Here is a 23,016-nt window from a genome sequence, read left to right on the forward strand (position 1 = left end):
AGTCAAGCCATTCAACCTTTTTTAGCGGGAGCTAAATTGAATTTTTCAAGATCATGGAATACGCAGTTTTATAATGGCAGTAGAAATAAAGGTATGTTCCAAATTTCAGATCCATCAGTGATCAGGAACGGGATCAAATTTCATTTAATGTGGGCAACCCTCAAAACACTCAAATATACATACAAACAGGGCTATCTGAATGAAACCATTAAAAAGTAATTGTTTATTTGGGAACTGCAGCCATCTTGGATTTGGATTTTCCTAGATCTACTGTGTTCTAGTAGTCGAGCACTTTCATTTGAAACCCATATTGATGGGGCTTTGAAAAAAAATGGCGCCATTTTGTGATGGTGGCCATTTTAGATTTGAATTTTTCATAAATAACTGTGTTCTACTAGTAAATTTCTTTCATTAGATATTTCATGATTTTTTTATCCCATTTATTTATTTAAGGCTCATTAGCATTTTAGCAGTAACAGAGCCGAATTTTAATCGTGTACATGTCACATGGTTATCATATCTATAATTAGCACATTACACAGTTGCCATTCGCCAGTATTCCTTCTAAAGGGTGTGTCACATCAAATTGCATCACGGAAAAAACGCTGTAGAAATTTAATTTTTAGGAATTATATCTTCAGCTTTCGCTTATAATCAGATAAGAGTGTATAGCTCACGTTGGCCATGCTTCACTGTCAATTTTTCGTAAATTTGGAAAAATGTCGTCGAACGAAAAAGAGCGTCGTGAATTAATCCTGTGCACTCATTTCGAGAATCCGGAGTTGTCACATCGGGACATCGGTAAGATGCTGGGAATCGTCCAATCCACGGTCAGCAGAATATTAAAACGATACTTCGAGAACCTAACCATCGACCGGAAGGTGAAGAATGGCAAAAATGGATGCTCCGTCAGTGAAAAAGATCACCAGCGGGTAGTTAAGCAGTTTAGATGTGATCCGAGAAGTTCGGTCCGGGATGTCGCCAATAAGCTGAATTTGTCAAGTTCATTCGTCCAGCGGACCAAGCAGCGGGAGGGCCTGCGTACATACAAGGTTCAGAAGGCTCCTAACCGCGACGAAAGGCAAAACATGGTGGGGAAGACGCGAGCCCGGAAGCTGTACACCGAAATGCTGACGAAGCCGCATTGCCTGGTAATGGACGACGAAACCTACGTCAAAGCGGACTTTCGTCAGCTGCCGGGCCTGTTGTTCTTCTCCGCAGAGAACAAATTCAGCGTTCCGGAGGAGATTCGCAAGCAGAAACTATCCAAGTTTGCCAAAAAGTACATGGTGTGGCAAGCGATCTGCTCTTGCGGAAAGCGGAGCGCCCCCTTCGTGATGACCGGCACGGTAAACGGGCAGGTTTACCTTAACGAGTGCCTACAGAAGCGCTCACTACCACTATTGAAGCAGCACGAGGGCCCGACCATCTTCTGGCCGGATCTCGCTTCGTGCCACTATTCAAAGAACGTGTTGGAGTGGTACGAAGCCAACGGGGTCACCTTCGTGCCAAAGGAAATGAACCCGCCCAACGCGCCGGAGCTTCGTCCAATAGAGAAATATTGGGCGATAATGAAGCAGGCCCTCCGGAAGAACCCAAAAGCTGTCAAATCTGTAACTCGTCTCTGTTACGCCCTAGCTGCCCGCATGGACTCTGTGGTTCCTCTCAGGGTCGGCTCAATCACAGCCTATCTAGGTTAACCCGTTATAAAAGAGGTTATAAAAAGGGAAACACACGTGTCTCTATTGTTTACGACGGCAATTTATTATATTTTTTTATCCTAACCTTCCTATTTCCCTAGTTCCCTACTCTTTTTGTTTCACACGTTACTCACGGTGTTTGTGTATTATAGTGTCTGGGCCCGCTGCTGAATCCTTGCTCTGCTGTGGTACGGTTCCGGTCCGGAACATTATTCCGGTCACGATCCGCTGCTTCACTGGAGTATAATCTCAGTTCTTCTGGGTGGGTTCAGTGTGCTAGTGCACCTGCTCGTCCGATTTCCGCTCCTTGCCTGGTGTACAGGAGACGAGAAGTTGGAACCGGACTCGTGGAAAGCACAGGTCCTCACTATCTGCTGCTCAACCGATAGCAAAGCGATACAATTTTCGCTACAGAACTTCCTCCGTAAACGGGGACTTTTGTGCGGTTGGAACGGGAAGGAACGAGTGTTTCTGAGTACGTTCTGTCCGGTGGTTCAAGCTTAAGTGCCCATCGAGCATGGCGGAACTCTGTCAAACCCGCCAAGAAATATTCGGGTCTGGTTACACCGACTATGGTACACTTTTGCCAACTGTTGCGATGTGGTTTGTGGCGTGTAGTGTTGTGTTGGCTGAACATAAATTCTAGTTTGTGTTGTGATAACCCTGTGCCGTCATTTTAATCTAGATAGCTTATATAATTTTTTTTTATAATCCTTTAAGATTTTATTTATTTTAGGTATATGTTTGTTTTTTAATATCCTAGCTAGCTTCGTTTTTTGAATACTGGTGTGTTTGCCTTTGTTATTATATTCACTATTTGCCGTGGGAGGAGACAGAGCCTCGAACAACCCGAGCGGACAAGGTGACTTGTCACACTACCGCACCGCTCAGGTTGAAAAATTATTAATGAAAGTTAATAATTTTTTAATAAAGGGAAACCACTAACAATCCCCGCAGTGCCGCACCTGTACCAGTAATCATCAATTACCGAACAAGTAAAATAAATTCTAATACTAAAAGCAAGCAAGAAAACGAACAATCAACTGACAAATGAACTACATAACTGAGACAAGTATAACAATAGTACCAATTAAACAAACAAAAATGACCGAGAATGACGACTAGATGTAATGATGAAGAAAATTAATAAATAATATGTTTATCATTTAATCTAAATCTACTTTCATTGTATCGGTACAAAATTTCATAATAATTAAGTCATGCGAGTCATGAACATTGAATGAAGCTTCGGGGCATCAATAGATTGAATTGCCACGGAGTGCGTACACAGAGTGTGAAGCAATAGACAATCTATTACATACATGCGACGTACTAGAGCAATACGGATAATGTTAGCTACGGATTCAAATGATTGGGTTCGGTTTACAAAATAATTATCCATGGGACTGTAAGATTGTTCAAATGATTGGCCAAATATTATTCCGTGATGGTTTATCTCACAATTCATTTCGATTAATTCGTGAACAGAAGCAAATCAACTTTTATAAAGATGAGTTGATGAAAATTAATCGGTCAAGTGCGCTGACCGATTGTGTATTACGATACTTTAATTCGACTTCAATGATCCACGAGCCAGACGACCTTGAAGGCTACGTCCTTGGACATTGTAATAGGTATATGATTGTGTTAGTACCTTTATATGATACGATACAACTTGTGTTCTATCAATAATTGTCGCGTTGTCTAATTTCTCTGACAAAGACGCGTTCGCTGTCCATAACTGCGCTACTACTGGTCTCAAAATGATCAGAAAATTTTTGACGATCGAATATGAGAGGTAAGTAGGCATTATTTAGCGTAATAGAATTTTAATTGAATTCTCTGTTCAATATTCTCTTTTTAGCTTTTCAGGTTCCTGATTAATGTCTTTTCCAATGCTTGGATGGATGGATAACGTTAATTCCCGGGAATATTTTTCTAATTTTCTATATTCAAGGAACATATGTTCTCTATGGTTCTCTTCTTCTGAGAAATTACAGTTTGGTTGGAAAAACTTCCAGAATTGGGATCAATGAGGAATCGATATATAACCACGAAAGAAAAAGTTACCATGGATAAGTATATACGATTCGACAGACAAATTCATATTAGTTCACTAATTGAAGGTTTACCTATTTAGTACATTCTCTATATTTGTAGGGATCATCTTGTGCCTCAATCAAAGTAAGATAAATGTCATATGGAGTCGTAAAATTGTACGGACAATAACAAGATTCAAAAATACCACATAGTCTATTGTGTTTCAATTACCTTCATTTATAAAAAGGTAAAACGCGTAAAAAGATGCGAAGCTAACATGCTAGATATTCAGTTCTTCTGAGAATGCAAAGAATCGATTCTACTCGAAAGCTCCAAATTTTCTACGCGTTCGTTTTGTTGATTCTTTTGTTTTATCATATTTGATTTCTAACACATTTTCTTCTATATCTCTTTTTAGCTCAGCTTTACACTTTGGTCTCAATGTTGTTCTTGGAACTGAGCAGGTGTCATGGCGACAAATAATCAGCTCATGAAACAATACTCCGTTCAGCAAATGGGCATCATTGACCCTAGTGTTTCGTGAGATGAATTGATCCATAGCGAGAAGAAAATGGTGGAAATAATATATAAAAGAAATTATATTTCACTGAATATTTTCACTCGATTATTTTTTTAATAAAGTTAGGAACTCTCCTGTTTTTTTCATTTCTGTAAGAAACTACTCGAGAGCTTGTTGAGATTGGAGATTGGCACTTCTGAAACACGTTTGTCTACAACCATGCAGTCTCTATATAAAGAGTTTCGTCAACTTTTTGTTCACAATTTACGCAATTAGTATCGAGATGCTGTTCTTTTTTTTTCTTTCCTTTTTTTGCTCGGCAAAGCTGCACTTGGAATCAATCACCAGAATCACCGGCGAAAGCAATAATTAATTATTGGTTTTCCCTCCCCGAGCTAACCTAGAAAAAATGTGTAAATTTTTTTCGTTGGTCGCCAATATGTAACTCGTCTCTGTTACGCCCTAGCTGCCCGCATGGACTCTGTGGTTCCTCTCAGGGTCGGCTCAATCACAGCCTATCTAGGTTAACCCGTTATAAAAGAGGTTATAAAAAGGGAAACACACGTGTCTCTATTGTTTACGACGGCAATTTATTATATTTTTTTATCCTAACCTTCCTATTTCCCTAGTTCCCTACTCTTTTTGTTTCACACGTTACTCACGGTGTTTGTGTATTATAGTGTCTGGGCCCGCTGCTGAATCCTTGCTCTGCTGTGGTACGGTTCCGGTCCGGAACATTATTCCGGTCACGATCCGCTGCTTCACTGGAGTATAATCTCAGTTCTTCTGGGTGGGTTCAGTGTGCTAGTGCACCTGCTCGTCCGATTTCCGCTCCTTGCCTGGTGTACAGGAGACGAGAAGTTGGAACCGGACTCGTGGAAAGCACAGGTCCTCACTATCTGCTGCTCAACCGATAGCAAAGCGATACAATTTTCGCTACAGAACTTCCTCCGTAAACGGGGACTTTTGTGCGGTTGGAACGGGAAGGAACGAGTGTTTCTGAGTACGTTCTGTCCGGTGGTTCAAGCTTAAGTGCCCATCGAGCATGGCGGAACTCTGTCAAACCCGCCAAGAAATATTCGGGTCTGGTTACACCGACTATGGTACACTTTTGCCAACTGTTGCGATGTGGTTTGTGGCGTGTAGTGTTGTGTTGGCTGAACATAAATTCTAGTTTGTGTTGTGATAACCCTGTGCCGTCATTTTAATCTAGATAGCTTATATAATTTTTTTTTATAATCCTTTAAGATTTTATTTATTTTAGGTATATGTTTGTTTTTTAATATCCTAGCTAGCTTCGTTTTTTGAATACTGGTGTGTTTGCCTTTGTTATTATATTCACTATTTGCCGTGGGAGGAGACAGAGCCTCGAACAACCCGAGCGGACAAGGTGACTTGTCACAAATCGGAGGCGGACTTCAAGAGAAAATGGATTTCTGTTCAAAAAAAACTACAACCTGACGTTGTACAGAACCTTATGGACAGGGTAAAGAGGAAGGTGCGAGCATACGGGCTTGGGCTCGAAGTATGAATAAAAAGAAAATGCCAAAAGTTGTTTAATAGTTTTTATTTTACTGTCTAAAATTTTCAAAAGAATCGGTCTACTGGGCGAATTTTTACAGCGTTTTTTCCGTGATGCAATTTGATGTGACACACCCTTTATACCATTACATATGGTACATTCACACAGTAGCCATTTAGGCGTAAGAGTATTTTTTCTGTTCTTCCATTATCCAGTTGGACCATCGGACAGCGGAGACAGTTGATTGATCATTGTTGAGTTATTTATAGAACAGCAACCCGATGTGTCTTGCAGTGCAGAGCAGATGAATGGATGAATCGATCTTATTTCGACCGTGGATCGATCTCAATCGCTGATGATTTGTGTTGCGTGGACGTAGTTATTCTGTAACAACACAAAGATGGTCAATGAGGGCCCTGAGTTTTGAACTCACGATCGATCGCTTACTAAGCGAACGCGCAACCAATGTGGCTACGGAGACCCCCATATTTCATGATATTGATGATGTTCTAAGAAAATATATAATCCGCCATTTTGTAGTGGTCGCCATCTTGGATTTGCATTTTTCATAAATAACTGTGTTCTACTAGTCAAGGACACAATTATTTATGTAAAATGGAAATCCAAGATGGTGGCCGTTGTAAAATGACAGACCACATATTTTCTCAGAACCCCATCAATATGGGTATCAAATGGAAGTGCTCGAGTACTAGAACAAAGTAGATCATGAAAAATCCAAATCCAAGATGGCCGCAGTTCCCAAATAAACAATTACTTTTTAATGGTTTCATTCAGCTTGCCCTGTTTGTGTGTACACTCTGCCCAACTTCTATAAGACCACCCTGATTCTATTTCGTTTTTCAACGTTTTTCAACGATTTTCAACAGGATTCAAGTCTGGAGAGCGAGCCAACCAGTCCAAAAAATTAAGTTTTTGGTCCTTAATCCATTGCTTAGTTTCCTTGCTGGTATGAATAGTAGCCTTGTTTTGCTGGAATGTGGATTTTTTGTGACGATATCCACGCAAAAACAGTAGGAGAGAAGATTCTAGAACATGTATGTAATCCTTGAATGATGGAAAGCTATCTTGAGCTTTCCGGTTGCACAGAATCCCGCCCAAACCATGCACGAGCCTCTACCAAAACACCTGGTTGAAAAATACTGTTACCTCTTCCGCCAGTACCCGTAGAAACCATCAGGACCATCCAAATTGAACTTTTTTTTTGTCGGTGAAGATATGTATATTGAAGAACTTTTCGTTATGGTATATAGCAAAATGTATTCTGTTGGAAGCACTCTTTGTCACAACATACCATATCCCACTGTCGGTTTATGTGAACTTTAGCAAAACTCAGACGTCTTCCGATGTGAGATGGTGTAAGATGAGGAGTTTCAACCTTCTGAGCTTTCTTTATGTGAAGATTTTTTACCAAAATTTGACGAATTGTCACCCGAGTAACATTTCAATTGAAATATTCCTTTATTTGCATAAGCGATTTTGAGGTATTCGAAGCTGTTCAAGCTATTTCCCGCTTATCCCAGTAAGAGAGCTTCGATTAACGTAGAGCTCTCTCCTTCTTACCGTATCCTTGAGGATTTGCCAAATAATTGAGCACTACTTGATGGGATCGTCCAATCCGACGAGCAATTTCTCTGATATTAACATTTTCTTCAACAATGCATCGAATTGTCTTTTTTCTCTCTCCGTGAGTACTTTCCCCTTCGGAATTTTCCAGATTTATTGATCAAAACAACTAAAACAACGGAAAATGTAACTGGTCTTATAGAAACTTGACACTTGAAAAATACAATAACATTCGTTTACGCTCAGCGCTTGCACATACACATATGAAAATCATGCAGTATACGGTAGTCACCAATACCTACACACTAGAATATAAATTGAAGCATTTAATTCTACTGCCATTATAAAACTGCGTATTCCATGATCTTGAAAAATTCAATTTGGCCGCCGCTCAAAAATGGCTTAACACTAAACCTACCAAGGGGGGTCAAATGACCCATTTAAAACGTTTAGTCGAAATTTACTTGCAAATTACATTGTCACAACATAATTTGCCTACACTACTTTTCTTAAAACATACAAAGAATGTATTTTTCAGTGTTTACTCCTCTCTTGTTATTTTTTTTACAGAGCAATATTTATAATCTGCCTTAACTACCGCAACGGGTCATATGACCTGCGCAAACATTCATATAATATCCGAAAAATTTGTATGTGTGATTGTGATAGAAAACTAGTGTATTACACATTGTTGCTATTGCTTTATATATTTTGTTGTATTTGTGAATGATTAGAATTAACCAGTAACCATTTCAAGCTACAGTGCTATTTTGCGTGTCAAGAATTGTAATTCCATTATTTAAATAAATTTAAATTGCACTGTTATTTTAAAAATGTCGAAAAAATTTATTAGTTGATACCACATTGAAGCGGTTCTGAGAAAATATGTAATCCGCATTTTTGTACCAGCCGTCATCTTGGATTTACATTTTTCATAAATAACTGTGTTCTAGTAGTCAAGCCCTTTCATTTGATACCTACATTGAAGCGGTTCTGAGAAAATATGTAATTCGTCATTTTGTAGCGGCCTCAATCTTTGATTCACATTTTCCATGAATAACTGTGTTCTACTGGTCAAGCCCTTCCATACGATACCTATATTGAAGGGTTTTGGAAAAAAAACCATATTGATGGGATTTTGAAAACATATGTACATAATACGCCATTTTGTACAGGCCGCCATCTTGGATTTTCAAGATCATGGAATACGCAGTTTTATAATGGCCCCAGAGATAAAGATGTGTTCTAAATTTCAGATCAAACGGTTAACAGGAAGGGGGTTAAGTTTCTATTGATGTGGTACAGCGCTACAGACAAAGTTACAAAGTCACAAACATACAAACGGTAACAAGCTAGATAAAACATTTCAATAAATAAATGCAAATCATTATTATATTACGTTCACCGAAATAAAATTGTTTTTTTTTGTGATTCGATTATCCGGAGTGAAAAAAAAATTAATACTCCGGATAATCGGGTCCGACCTGTATTTTATTCTGAAAACCCTGGCCAAGAGGTCGGGACAACCGGCTAAACGGTGAAGAATAACCTGACCAAAATGGACATTGTCATGCGGACGAGTCAGTCGAAGCTTGCTGATCTGAGCAGCAGGTGAAGAACATGTTCTTCCGGCGAAGCGCGACATCGTGGTCATAATGGATGACAAGACCTACTGAGACGCTGGACTGACATGGAACCTGGTACTTTACGTCCCCATCTAAGAAGGTAAGCGATGATGTCAAATATATCTTGCAGGTCACGGCTGACGACCAGCAAGAAGGAAATGCCCAGGCCGTTGTTCTTTATGGGGCTTGCGGTAAACGGGAAGGTAAACAGAACGAAGTACCTGCCGAAAGTTGCCGGCTTTATCGAGAAGTATTACGCGAACGCCGGGGGTTCAGGTTCGATTCCCGTTCTTGTCGTGGGATTTTTCATCAGAGGAATTCGTTTTGACCAGCAATTGAAGAAAATAACACCCCATATAACAGCAGAAGCGATCAATATAAACATTAGAACGCCTCAACTGAAAATTCGATACTTTAAGATGGGTGATTGTCTACTTTGTTTCCCGGAATCTCTCAATAGCAGAGACCCCTCGGTATATGTATGAGGATCGGCTTACTATTTAGTCATCGGATGGACTTCGCAACCGAAATTAACCCTAAAACAACCAAGACGGTCAAACGACAGCTTCGAAATAAAATAAGTAAAATTTTAAAAAATAAATAAATAAATGGATAAATAACTTCTCAGATTTAGATACTTAGATGTTTAGATATGATTCTGCATGATTTAGATGCATTTTTATATGCACAGGGTGCGAGCAAGAAATCACACAGTCCCATATCTATGGAATAAGAACTTGGGTTCTACATTCTTTTGACGAACTAAGAACAGAAAAGGTTTCTCGGAAATTATGTGATTTATTTGTTTTGATAGAAGAAACGAGCGAACCCAGCATTTGTGGACTGACAAATTTGCCCTCAAATCGAAAGTGTGGCATACAAAATAGCCAAAAGTAAACCGAACAAAAAAGTTCTCTTACTAAGTTGGAAGCATAAATTTGTAAAAAATAGAAAAAAACAAGTAAATATAGAAGGTATAACACAAAATCAAAATCTCGTTGACAGGCCTTGTAACATTTTAGATTCAATATAGCAATGCCTGGATGTTATTTGATCAAATAACTGGAGAAAGAATATCGCGACAAGAATTTTCATTTCACTTTCCACTGAATACCGAAATTGATAGCTGTAAGAAATGAAGAGTGTAGATAAAACTTCAGCATATTCAATTTAAATGTCTGAAATACTAAAAACCAGTCAAATTGGGTATTGCAAAAAAAATAAAACAATATAGTTGCATTTGTTCCATACGTGAAAAATATTTTTTGCTGAAAATGTTTACTACCAGAAAATTATTTTGTGTAGCATTATCTATCATTTGACCGCCATCGGTATAAATAGCAATACATCAGGATGCCAATGGATGTATGGGAAAAAACGATTCTTAAAATTTCAAAAAGTTACCCCATACAAAATGTTCACCACCTCGAAAAAACACCCTATACAAAGTGTCAGCTCAATTGAACTTAAGAGAGTGTGGCGCAAAGGGGTCAAAGTTTGAGCTTTTCGAAAGTCGAAAATTTTCGTCCAAAAAAATTTTTTGGCGCTTAGTCGTTCTTCCGTCTGAAAAGTCGATTTTTGACAAAAAAAAATAGATAACTGTAAATCTCGATGTGACACCTCAAGACACATAGCATCGATTTTTTTGAAACCCCCAATTTCTGGTGATTTTTCGGTTTTCAAAAAACTAAAATTTTAACGCCTGCGACACTAGTAAAAGGAGTGCGATTGAGCTAATATTTTGAATAGGGTACTATTTCTATTGGCACCCAACATCATACGTTTTCCCCGTAAAACACCATTCTCATGTACCAATACTTTCGATTTATTTGCTAACGATTTTGGTGAGTTGTTTCACGGTGGCGAGTGAGAGGAGGACTCGATGTCGGATATTTATCAAGCTCGTTTCAACTTGATGGAAAATTATAATTCTAGACATTCAAATATTGTATTCAAACAGTTCAGAAACTTGTTTCGCACTTGTTCGATATAGTTTTTCAATATCATCTGATAAAGCCAGCCAGGAAACCAGATTAATATCATTACATGGATATGTGTTTCAGTGGTCGCCACTGAAGCTCGATTCATTTGTGGAAATAAACTACACAATAAATGCCATGCTCCCCAGTAGCTCCGATGATAACATTATTTTCCCATTTCACTTCACTCAACATCCCGACATAAATAAACATTATCTCGCCGCGTTGTGGAAAGTCATGGAAGGAAGAGAAGAAGTTGAAGGAAACTTGTTCAGTATAAGTGTATGTTGATGAATATTATCGTGATTATTATTTTGTTTTGACAGATGCTGTTTCTTATAAAGCAGCTACCGTTCAATTCATAACATTAGTGGCAGCATTCCAATTATTATCGTTGCGCGTTCTTCTCTCTCTTTCAGGGTATCCGATCCGACCTATTCTGTTGGAGCATGGATATCTCTGCTATGAAAAATGGTTCGCTCGAGTCATGTATCCAACCAACGGCAGAAAATATACACCACCGAGAGTGTACAATAACTCACAGTTGTTCGATCTACTAATCGATAGTTCATATGAATTGAAAAATTTTGATAATTTTGTGAGTGCAGATATGTGCAGTTTAATATTAGTATCTTAGATCTGAACATTATTTGAAGCCCTTAATCATGCTTAAAAACATCATCCAAAATGTTTATTATTTACGTTTTACATGGTAGATATCATCTTATAGAAATTGAACAGGATGTATAACAATCAAACGAACATAATCAATCATTTTTTTAAATAATTTTCTCTGAATTTCTTAAAAAAAATCTTGTTATGCACAAATTATGTAACATTAAAATGCAGGTTCCTGTACCGTCAAGTAACTCTCGACGAACCCCCAACAAGTAACAAATAACGCAACCTTTTAATAATTTCCCAATGCAATTAGAATCTGTCTTGGGTTTGTTTGATATACAATAAAGCTTGTTAATCTTTCATTCCGTGGAACGCAAACATAATGAACATTGGAAAAGAATTTTGTGTAACAACTTATCAAAAAATGCAAGTTTGTATAACCGAGCCTCAATGAAACACTGCGAACACACAAACCTTTCAAGTATAGGCAGATTAGAGGTTATAATCCACTTTGTCACTGCCGCTAAATTGATGAAACACGATGATACCTTTACCCGTTACACTCACATAATTTTTAAAAAACAACATTTATTCAACTTTTCAAGTAGCAAGAACTGATGATGAGTTCTGGAAACTAGTAGTGGAGGAGAAAAGAGGACAATATTCAACTTATAGTCAGATAGGAAGGACAATAATAATAAGAATTATTGTATGACAGATCCCATGCTGTTAATACTCCATGCCCACAAACGGCGGCTCGAGATCGCATGGGGTAAACAAAGTTGATGACCTCTCTTCAATTGAAACTCCTCTCTAGTGTCGAAAAATTACCATGAACACTTGAAATCAGAAAAAAAAATTCTTCTAGGAAATCTGTGAGCGGTTTCTTTTGATACTGGCCAACGCACGCGGTCAAGAAAGTCCTCCCACCTCTGGGCCACGCTCATCTCAGACAACTGCTTCCTCCTATCCATGAACTACTGTTACTGCGGCATGTTTTTGCTGGCAACAGACAATACTGAGCCATCTAGAAATCAGATGTTTCATGTTTAATGATGATGGCATTTCGAAAATGTGTCGTAAGCATGAGACACGGGAAAGAGTTTTTGCTCTGTCACATACATCTCAAGCGGTATGTGAAACGGAAAATGAGACATATTTTGCTTTTCTACATTTTTTTCTCTCGTTCTCGACGTGAGGGAAAACATTTTGAAATTCGATACCGGGAGTATACTTAGCGCAGGAAAATATTAACTGAAAGTATGTTCTGAGCAGTTATGACACACGATAACTCAAAGAAATGAACAAATTGTATTTATGATTGATTTTTAATATTCAATCAATTGTACCCCAAATGTTGAAACTTTTCCGGTTAGGGTTAAGGGTTAAATCTGTTCAAGGTAAGCTTAGTAAATAAGTTGACACGGAAGTCAAACTATATTATGCTATATTATACATTTGAGTAGTTCAAAAGATTCCCATCTGATGTCTACACAGACTATCACGATCACAATAAAACTGTAGGGAAAATGCGGTTAAAATTAACAGGAGTGTAAAATGAACTGGTGCTTAAAATAATTTCGCGTGCATCGTATTTAAGGAATTTTTCTCGTAAAAATTAAGTTTTTCCGACCTGATATCTCCGACAGATCAACAGTTACAGAGACAAAGCAGCCTACTAAAGTCTCTCAAATAAAGAAAAAAAAATCAACAGTTTGGACGACTGTATAACGACTTACAATGTTCGGTTTACTAAGCTGATAGATACTTATCACATACTGCAGTTGAAAGGGTCTCTTTTATGGCTTCGACCCTGGAAAAATATGCCACCCCACCAAAACAAGCGGCATTATGCGAAGCTCTATGTGTTTCATACAACGTATTTGTACGTATTAGAAAATTTCAATTACAACTCTAGGTGAATAGGCTTAGTTTATTTCATATACACTGCGTTTCCAGAGATATGTAAGAAATCGGTTGAATTGAAGTATATAGTGTAGGATATAACAGCTATCTTCATTTAAAAGACTGGCCATTTTATTATTGTACTAGCTGACCCGACGAACTTCGTCTCGCCCAAAATAGATTTTTTGATTTGAATACTTTCAAACATCCACGTTTTCTTACTAAATGAACGTTAGTGAGTCCAATCACTGAACTCTTCATTGATTGATTTTGTCCCTTTACAATTTCCTTTTACTATACATTGTCTAGTACTACAAAAATTCGTCCTTATCATAAAAAATTATTTTCAGACACAATTCTCGTTCCTCGGGTTTTCCTCTTACCAACAAATTTTGCCTTACATTTTTATTTATATAGATTCAGGCGCGAAACTGACCAGTCAAGAATCTGAAATCCCTATTCGATAAACCATGCCTTGACTTTCCGGATGTTATGAATTGATGCCAATTACGCAATTACCCAATGTAATTACCCAATTATCACGGTGTTTTTGATGCAAAAACAGAAGTAAATGATTCTGAAGTACTTCATTGCACTTCAGACTGTTCATTTGTTTTAATGAAAAGCTATCTGAACCAGGCCGTTTTGAAAACGTATTCTTCAAACCATCAAACTGCCGCCTGCAAAGTTACGAGTTGAAAAGTTGCAAAGTGCAAAAGTGCAAAGAAGTATTCAGAAACATGTGCCGCTGTTTTTACATGAAAAACAATGTGATAATTGGGTGATTTTGCATCAATTCATAAAATCCGGAAAGTAATGGCATGGTTTGATGAATAAGGGCTTCAGATTCTGGACTGGTCAGCTCGTTTACCTGATCAAAACTCTATCAAGAACTTATGAGGAGTGATCTTACAAATAGTAGATGCAGTTTACAAGCAGTATGAGTGAATAACCCCGAATGGGTTATATAAACTGACTGAGAACAAAAGCTGACCTATGAATTTGAAACTTATTGTAATTCATGTGAAATTGACGTTAATTTTGTAAAGGAGTGAGAGTTTTTCCCTCTGGTTCTATAGTAATGAAACACTGGAATTTTTATTTATTGAGTATTTTGCGCCTGAACACAACAATAAGGTTCAAATGGCCAGTCTTTCAAATGAAGATAGTTGTTATATCCTACACTTTATACTTCAATTCAACCGACTTCTTACATGTCTCTGGAAACTCAGAAAAAAATTCGATAAGGATTCAAACAAATTTGGACCAGATACAACGCATCAATCTATCCCATTCAGCATGATATGTGCAACTGTTCTAGGTGATCATTTTAACCCCACACTAAAAAATGTTCAATTATAACCTTTTTTTAATGAAAAATGTGCTTATTTTCATTTTTATAGTAAAAACTAGCGATGAAACGGATAGTAGTTTGACCGGATACCGGATACCGGATACCCAGCAAGTTTCGAGGTCGGATATTCGGCTCTATACACTGCGTTTCATGACTATAGAACCACTTCATTTTTCTGAGTTTCCAGAGATATGTAGGAAGTCGGTTGAATTGAAGTATACAGTGTAGTATATGATAACTATCTTCATTTTTAAAACTGGCCATTTGAACTTTATGGTTGTGTTCTGGTGCGAAACATTAAAAAAACTGAAATTCCAGTGTTTCATAACCATAGAACCAGATGGAAAAACTCTCACTTCTCTACAAAATCAACATTAATTTCACAAAAAAATACAATTAGTTTCTAATTCGTAGGTCATCTTTAGTTCTCAATCAGTTCAACCAACCCATTCGGGGTGGTCGACCAAGTTACGCCCTGTTGTAGTGTGTATCTCGTTCTACGCAGAGGATAATGCTCGTTGAAATTCTTCAATTCACTCATACGGCTTGTAAGATACATCTACTATTCGTACAATCCAAAGCTGATCAGTCCAGAATTTGAAGCCCCTATTCATTCAACCATGCCATGACCTTCCGGATTTCATGAATTGATGACAAACTACTCAATTATCACATTGTTTTTGATGCAAAAACTGCAGTAAATGATTCTGAAGTATTCCGCTGCACTTCTGATTGTTCATTCGTGTTGATGGTAAGCTATCTAAACCAGGCCGAACTAGAAACTTATTGTAATTCATGTGAAATTGACGTGATTTTGTAAAAAGTGAGTGTTTCTCCATTTGGTTCTATAGTTAGGGGCTGTCCACATACCACGTGGACAGAAAAAGCGCGGTTTTAGACTCCCCCCTCCACCTTCGTGGACAAGCGTGGACGTTTTCATACCCCTACCCCCCTTTGTCCACTAGAACATTTTTAAATTAAAATAATTAAGGAAAAATTACCATGAACACTTGAAATCAGAAAAAAAAATTCTTCTAGGAAATCTGTGAGCGGTTTCTTTTGATACTGGCCAACGCACGCGGTCAAGAAAGTCCTCCCACCTCTGGGCCACGCTCATCTCAGACAACTGCTTCCTCCTATCCATGAACTACTGTTACTGCGGCATGTTTTTGCTGGCAACAGACAATACTGAGCCATCTAGAAATCAGATGTTTCATGTTTAATGATGATGGCATTTCGAAAATGTGTCGTAAGCATGAGACACGGGAAAGAGTTTTTGCTCTGTCACATACATCTCAAGCGGTATGTGAAACGGAAAATGAGACATATTTTGCTTTTCTACATTTTTTTCTCTCGTTCTCGACGTGAGGGAAAACATTTTGAAATTCGATACCGGGAGTATACTTAGCGCAGGAAAATATTAACTGAAAGTATGTTCTGAGCAGTTATGACACACGATAACTCAAAGAAATGAACAAATTGTATTTATGATTGATTTTTAATATTCAATCAATTGTACCCCAAATGTTGAAACTTTTCCGGTTAGGGTTAAGGGTTAAATCTGTTCAAGGTAAGCTTAGTAAATAAGTTGACACGGAAGTCAAACTATATTATGCTATATTATACATTTGAGTAGTTCAAAAGATTCCCATCTGATGTCTACACAGACTATCACGATCACAATAAAACTGTAGGGAAAATGCGGTTAAAATTAACAGGAGTGTAAAATGAACTGGTGCTTAAAATAATTTCGCGTGCATCGTATTTAAGGAATTTTTCTCGTAAAAATTAAGTTTTTCCGACCTGATATCTCCGACAGATCAACAGTTACAGAGACAAAGCAGCCTACTAAAGTCTCTCAAATAAAGAAAAAAAAATCAACAGTTTGGACGACTGTATAACGACTTACAATGTTCGGTTTACTAAGCTGATAGATACTTATCACATACTGCAGTTGAAAGGGTCTCTTTTATGGCTTCGACCCTGGAAAAATATGCCACCCCACCAAAACAAGCGGCATTATGCGAAGCTCTATGTGTTTCATACAACGTATTTGTACGTATTAGAAAATTTCAATTACAACTCTAGGTGAATAGGCTTAGTTTATTTCATATACACTGCGTTTCCAGAGATATGTAAGAAATCGGTTGAATTGAAGTATATAGTGTAGGATATAACAGCTATCTTCATTTAAAAGACTGGCCATTTTATTATTGTACTAGCTGACCCGACGAACTTCGTCTCGCCCAAAATAGATTTTTTGATTTGAATACTTTCAAACATCCACGTTTTCTTACTAAATGAACGTTAGTGAGTCCAATCACTGAACTCTTCATTGATTGATTTTGTCCCTTTACAATTTCCTTTTACTATACATTGTCTAGTACTACAAAAATTCGTCCTTATCATAAAAAATTATTTTCAGACACAATTCTCGTTCCTCGGGTTTTCCTCTTACCAACAAATTTTGCCTTACATTTTTATTTATATAGATTCAGGCGCGAAACTGACCAGTCAAGAATCTGAAATCCCTATTCGATAAACCATGCCTTGACTTTCCGGATGTTATGAATTGATGCCAATTACGCAATTACCCAATGTAATTACCCAATTATCACGGTGTTTTTGATGCAAAAACAGAAGTAAATGATTCTGAAGTACTTCATTGCACTTCAGACTGTTCATTTGTTTTAATGAAAAGCTATCTGAACCAGGCCGTTTTGAAAACGTATTCTTCAAACCATCAAACTGCCGCCTGCAAAGTTACGAGTTGAAAAGTTGCAAAGTGCAAAAGTGCAAAGAAGTATTCAGAAACATGTGCCGCTGTTTTTACATGAAAAACAATGTGATAATTGGGTGATTTTGCATCAATTCATAAAATCCGGAAAGTAATGGCATGGTTTGATGAATAAGGGCTTCAGATTCTGGACTGGTCAGCTCGTTTACCTGATCAAAACTCTATCAAGAACTTATGAGGAGTGATCTTACAAATAGTAGATGCAGTTTACAAGCAGTATGAGTGAATAACCCCGAATGGGTTATATAAACTGACTGAGAACAAAAGCTGACCTATGAATTTGAAACTTATTGTAATTCATGTGAAATTGACGTTAATTTTGTAAAGGAGTGAGAGTTTTTCCCTCTGGTTCTATAGTAATGAAACACTGGAATTTTTATTTATTGAGTATTTTGCGCCTGAACACAACAATAAGGTTCAAATGGCCAGTCTTTCAAATGAAGATAGTTGTTATATCCTACACTTTATACTTCAATTCAACCGACTTCTTACATGTCTCTGGAAACTCAGAAAAAAATTCGATAAGGATTCAAACAAATTTGGACCAGATACAACGCATCAATCTATCCCATTCAGCATGATATGTGCAACTGTTCTAGGTGATCATTTTAACCCCACACTAAAAAATGTTCAATTATAACCTTTTTTTAATGAAAAATGTGCTTATTTTCATTTTTATAGTAAAAACTAGCGATGAAACGGATAGTAGTTTGACCGGATACCGGATACCGGATACCCAGCAAGTTTCGAGGTCGGATATTCGGCTCTATACACTGCGTTTCATGACTATAGAACCACTTCATTTTTCTGAGTTTCCAGAGATATGTAGGAAGTCGGTTGAATTGAAGTATACAGTGTAGTATATGATAACTATCTTCATTTTTAAAACTGGCCATTTGAACTTTATGGTTGTGTTCTGGTGCGAAACATTAAAAAAACTGAAATTCCAGTGTTTCATAACCATAGAACCAGATGGAAAAACTCTCACTTCTCTACAAAATCAACATTAATTTCACAAAAAAATACAATTAGTTTCTAATTCGTAGGTCATCTTTAGTTCTCAATCAGTTCAACCAACCCATTCGGGGTGGTCGACCAAGTTACGCCCTGTTGTAGTGTGTATCTCGTTCTACGCAGAGGATAATGCTCGTTGAAATTCTTCAATTCACTCATACGGCTTGTAAGATACATCTACTATTCGTACAATCCAAAGCTGATCAGTCCAGAATTTGAAGCCCCTATTCATTCAACCATGCCATGACCTTCCGGATTTCATGAATTGATGACAAACTACTCAATTATCACATTGTTTTTGATGCAAAAACTGCAGTAAATGATTCTGAAGTATTCCGCTGCACTTCTGATTGTTCATTCGTGTTGATGGTAAGCTATCTAAACCAGGCCGAACTAGAAACTTATTGTAATTCATGTGAAATTGACGTGATTTTGTAAAAAGTGAGTGTTTCTCCATTTGGTTCTATAGTTAGGGGCTGTCCACATACCACGTGGACAGAAAAAGCGCGGTTTTAGACTCCCCCCTCCACCTTCGTGGACAAGCGTGGACGTTTTCATACCCCTACCCCCCTTTGTCCACTAGAACATTTTTAAATTAAAATAATTAAGGAAAGAACTGATTTGCGCCTAAATTCCATCTATTTTTCAATTCCATTTAAGGGGGACCCCTGCCTTCGAGGTCGGAAAACAATTAATTTTCTTTGATGCTTTTCGAATGTTACGAATAAAATGAAAGGCTCGGGTATTTTAGTTATTGTTTGAGGTATATTTGAAGATGTATTTTTCATTTTTTAAAGTGCACGAATAATGATTATTACGCTGTTGACAGCTGGATGCGTAGATGCTGTCTGAAAATTGGTATCTTGCTGGTGGTATCGGTTCTGATGCAACGGGGTATCGTAGAACAAATTCCAATGAATATTTTGAAACATTAGGACAATACCTAAAGCGCTTCATAGGGTTTTTTTTAAATTCGAAAAACTACCGAAATGGCGCCCATTTTTGTTAAAAATGAGTTATTTTTTATAAAAAAAATCGCTGTTTAGAAGCTCATAAAAAATCGAAAAAATGAGATATCAAAAAACGGCTTTAGATAATCAAATTTTAAAGGCTGATAAAAAAATGTCAGCCAAATCGGTCGAGTAGATCCTAAGATATTGATACCACCAGTTAAAAAACACGGCATCGAGAAAAACGCGTTTCAAAATTCGTACAGTAATACTATATCCCTTGGGTTGAGGTCATACTTTTGGCTGTAACTTTCCAACGAAATCAAATATCGAAAAGGGGCATAAGCTTCCCAAAAATGCCAAAAAACTAAAATTCGTTTTTTTCGATTTTGCAGACCGGGGTCCCCCCCTTCAGTTGTTTTTATTTCAAATTTCACTAGCTGTGCCCTGTACCAGTTGTGGCCCATTGTTCTTGTATGGTAGAGAAATGGGTAGCATAACAAAGCACAGGCTTCATATGAGTTTAATTTTGAAATACTTGTGAGTATATGATATTTTTCGTTTTTCCATTATAAGCGAATATATAGAGGCTATCTGGTTTGCTAACACGGAAACACGCAATATACAGTTGACCAGGTGAGGAACAATTCGCATCTTGATCTTGAGCTTTACTAATTGTGATTTCCAATCGCCAATCGAATAAAAATAAATGAATTTAAAAACATTTTCAAATACATTTTAGTTCACGATTTTCTAAACACTTGCAAAAAAAAAGTTGATTCAACATAGACGCCAGTAATAATCCAATCAACTTGATTAATTTGCTTCCATTTGATTCATATGGAATTCCAGTAGAACATTTTACTACAGAGATGCATTGTTTTGCATTATTTTATGGCGAAGTTACAGTGTTACTCAAAATTTTAGATGAAAAAATTATTTGCCCACTCCGGAATATGATCGATCACTGCTAATGGCGATTCATCCTCACTCTAGATTTCCAATTCACCTTTAGTCGGTAGCGCAATTCAAAATCTTTTCCGTCATAGTTCAGAGAATTTTCATAGGATATTAAAAGCGTATTAAGATATTTTATTATTTTTCAAATCCTCATAGACAATTCTGCATTGAGTGTTTAGATGACTTGCAAAGAGCTCGCGGGGAAGAATTACATCAGACAACTCACGATTCATTGATTCCCAACTATGAAATCGAGCTCAATCTCAACTATGAAAGTTGAACGTTTCTTGAGACCCATTTTTTGCCTTAAATTGATCCCAATTCAAAAGTACGCTACATAGAACAATTTGAACATACATTTTTTTCATTTGAAGGATGAGAAAATTTTCCGTAATATTCTGTTGTAGAACATTTTACATAGTGAAAGATAACAATAGGAACATTGTGGTGTCGAGGAAGTGTTGTAGAGCTTCAATTTTGTTGATAGAAACAATCAAGTTTATCATGTATTTTTGGGGAAAAAATAATAAAACCCTTAAAAAACGAAAAATTTTAAGTATTTTTCACTTCTAAAATGCACTTCAATCAATCAATTCATACGTTTTACAACTGCAATCTATGCGAAGTTTTCAGAAAAAAATAGAATACTGGGTCAGTTGATTCGAGTTTGACGACTAGTGGTGCATTGATCATTTCACGAAAATAAATTTTGTTGGTCCCGTTTTGTTTATTTCAGGCTCATTAGCAGTTTTAGCTGTAACAGAGCCGAATTTTAATCGTGTACATGTCACATGTCGATCATATCTATAATTAGCACATTACACAGTTGCCATTTTTTCGGCGTTAGAGTATTCCCTTCTATACCCCATTGCATATGGTACACATTTACACAGTAGTAGTCATTTAGGCGTAAGAATATTCTTTCTGTTCTTCCACTATCCAAGTTAAACCACCGGACAGCGAAGACAGTTGATTGATCATTGTTGAGTTATTTATAGAACAGCAACCCGATGTGTCTTGCAGTGCAGAGCAGATGAATGGATGAATCGATCTTATTTCGACCGTGGATCGATCTCAATCGCTGATGATTTGTGTTGCGTGGACGTAGTTATTCTGTAACAACACAAAGATGGTCAATGAGGGCCCTGAGTTTTGAACTCACGATCGATCGCTTACTAAGCGAACGCGCAACCAATGTGGCTACGGAGACCCCCCACGAAAATGAAATATTAATTCCTAGAAATTGACGGGATTGCAATACTTTGAAAAATTCCAACTTTTCGAGAAAAGTAATGCGATAAAATGATTTTACGCGAAATTCTGCATGAAACACTATACAGACATTATTATCCTAAGAGTAATTGTTCTCGAGAGCTCTATACAAGCTCTATAGAATATTGTATTTGATAAAAAACCATATGTGTAATATCGTGGAAACTTAACCATTAGGGAATCGCTTATTTTTTATAGGTTTGAGCTAGGAACGTCTATACATAGCCCGCAACTATAAAAGTTATAGGATCATACAAAATATCTCGGTCGCTCACAGTTTACGTGAGTTATTTTTAAAATATGGATTTCAGTGAAGAAGTTCAATGATATTAGTAAACATATATAAAGCACTCTCAGGCAGCTCAATTCGTTTATTGATAAACACGGAATACTCAAGTTGGGCGAAAAGTTTTAAAATGGAACAGTTTTTATTCAATTTAGAATGTATCGGGTATTATATTTGAAAAAATATTCATTTTTCGTGTCCACGTGTACATAGTCTACACCCCCTGCCCCCTCTCCGTGGACAAGCGTGGACATTTTCATAGCCCCTACCCCCCCTATAATTGTCCACGTGGTATGTGGACAGCCCCTTATGAAACACTGGAATTTCAGTTTTTTTAATGTTTCGAGCCTGAACACAACAATAAAGTTCAAATGGCCAGTCTTATAAATAAAGATAGCTATTGTACTCTACACTATATACTTCAATCCAACCGACTTCTTAAATATCTCTGGGAACTCAGAAAAATTGAGTGGTTCTATAGTTATGAAACGCAGTGTATTTGCGAATAGGAATCTGGGAGAAACTGCATGTGTGCATGGAGCTAATAAAGGATTACATTTCAGAGACAAATAAATACATTTTTACATAAAAATAATAAACGATGATTTCCCGTTTAGAATGAATATCCTTTAACAGAGTAATCAATTTCCTTCAAGAAATCTTGAACAAACTTTATTTCTGATAAGGATTTTCTATTATGATGATGATATTTTTGTGTAAGAGTAAGTACTACCAATTTGAATAAGCAAGGAACATCAATGAATTATTTTCATACAAGATTTAAAAACTGCCTTCGGGGATGATAATCTGAGAAAGGGGAACACACTCTCACTCATTGACACAACAGCGGTGCTTTTTTAAACAGTCCATTAAGCTTCTTTAGATAT

This window comes from Toxorhynchites rutilus, chromosome 3, assembly GCF_029784135.1.
Source record: "Toxorhynchites rutilus septentrionalis strain SRP chromosome 3, ASM2978413v1, whole genome shotgun sequence".
NCBI classification, from domain to species: domain Eukaryota; kingdom Metazoa; phylum Arthropoda; class Insecta; order Diptera; family Culicidae; genus Toxorhynchites; species Toxorhynchites rutilus.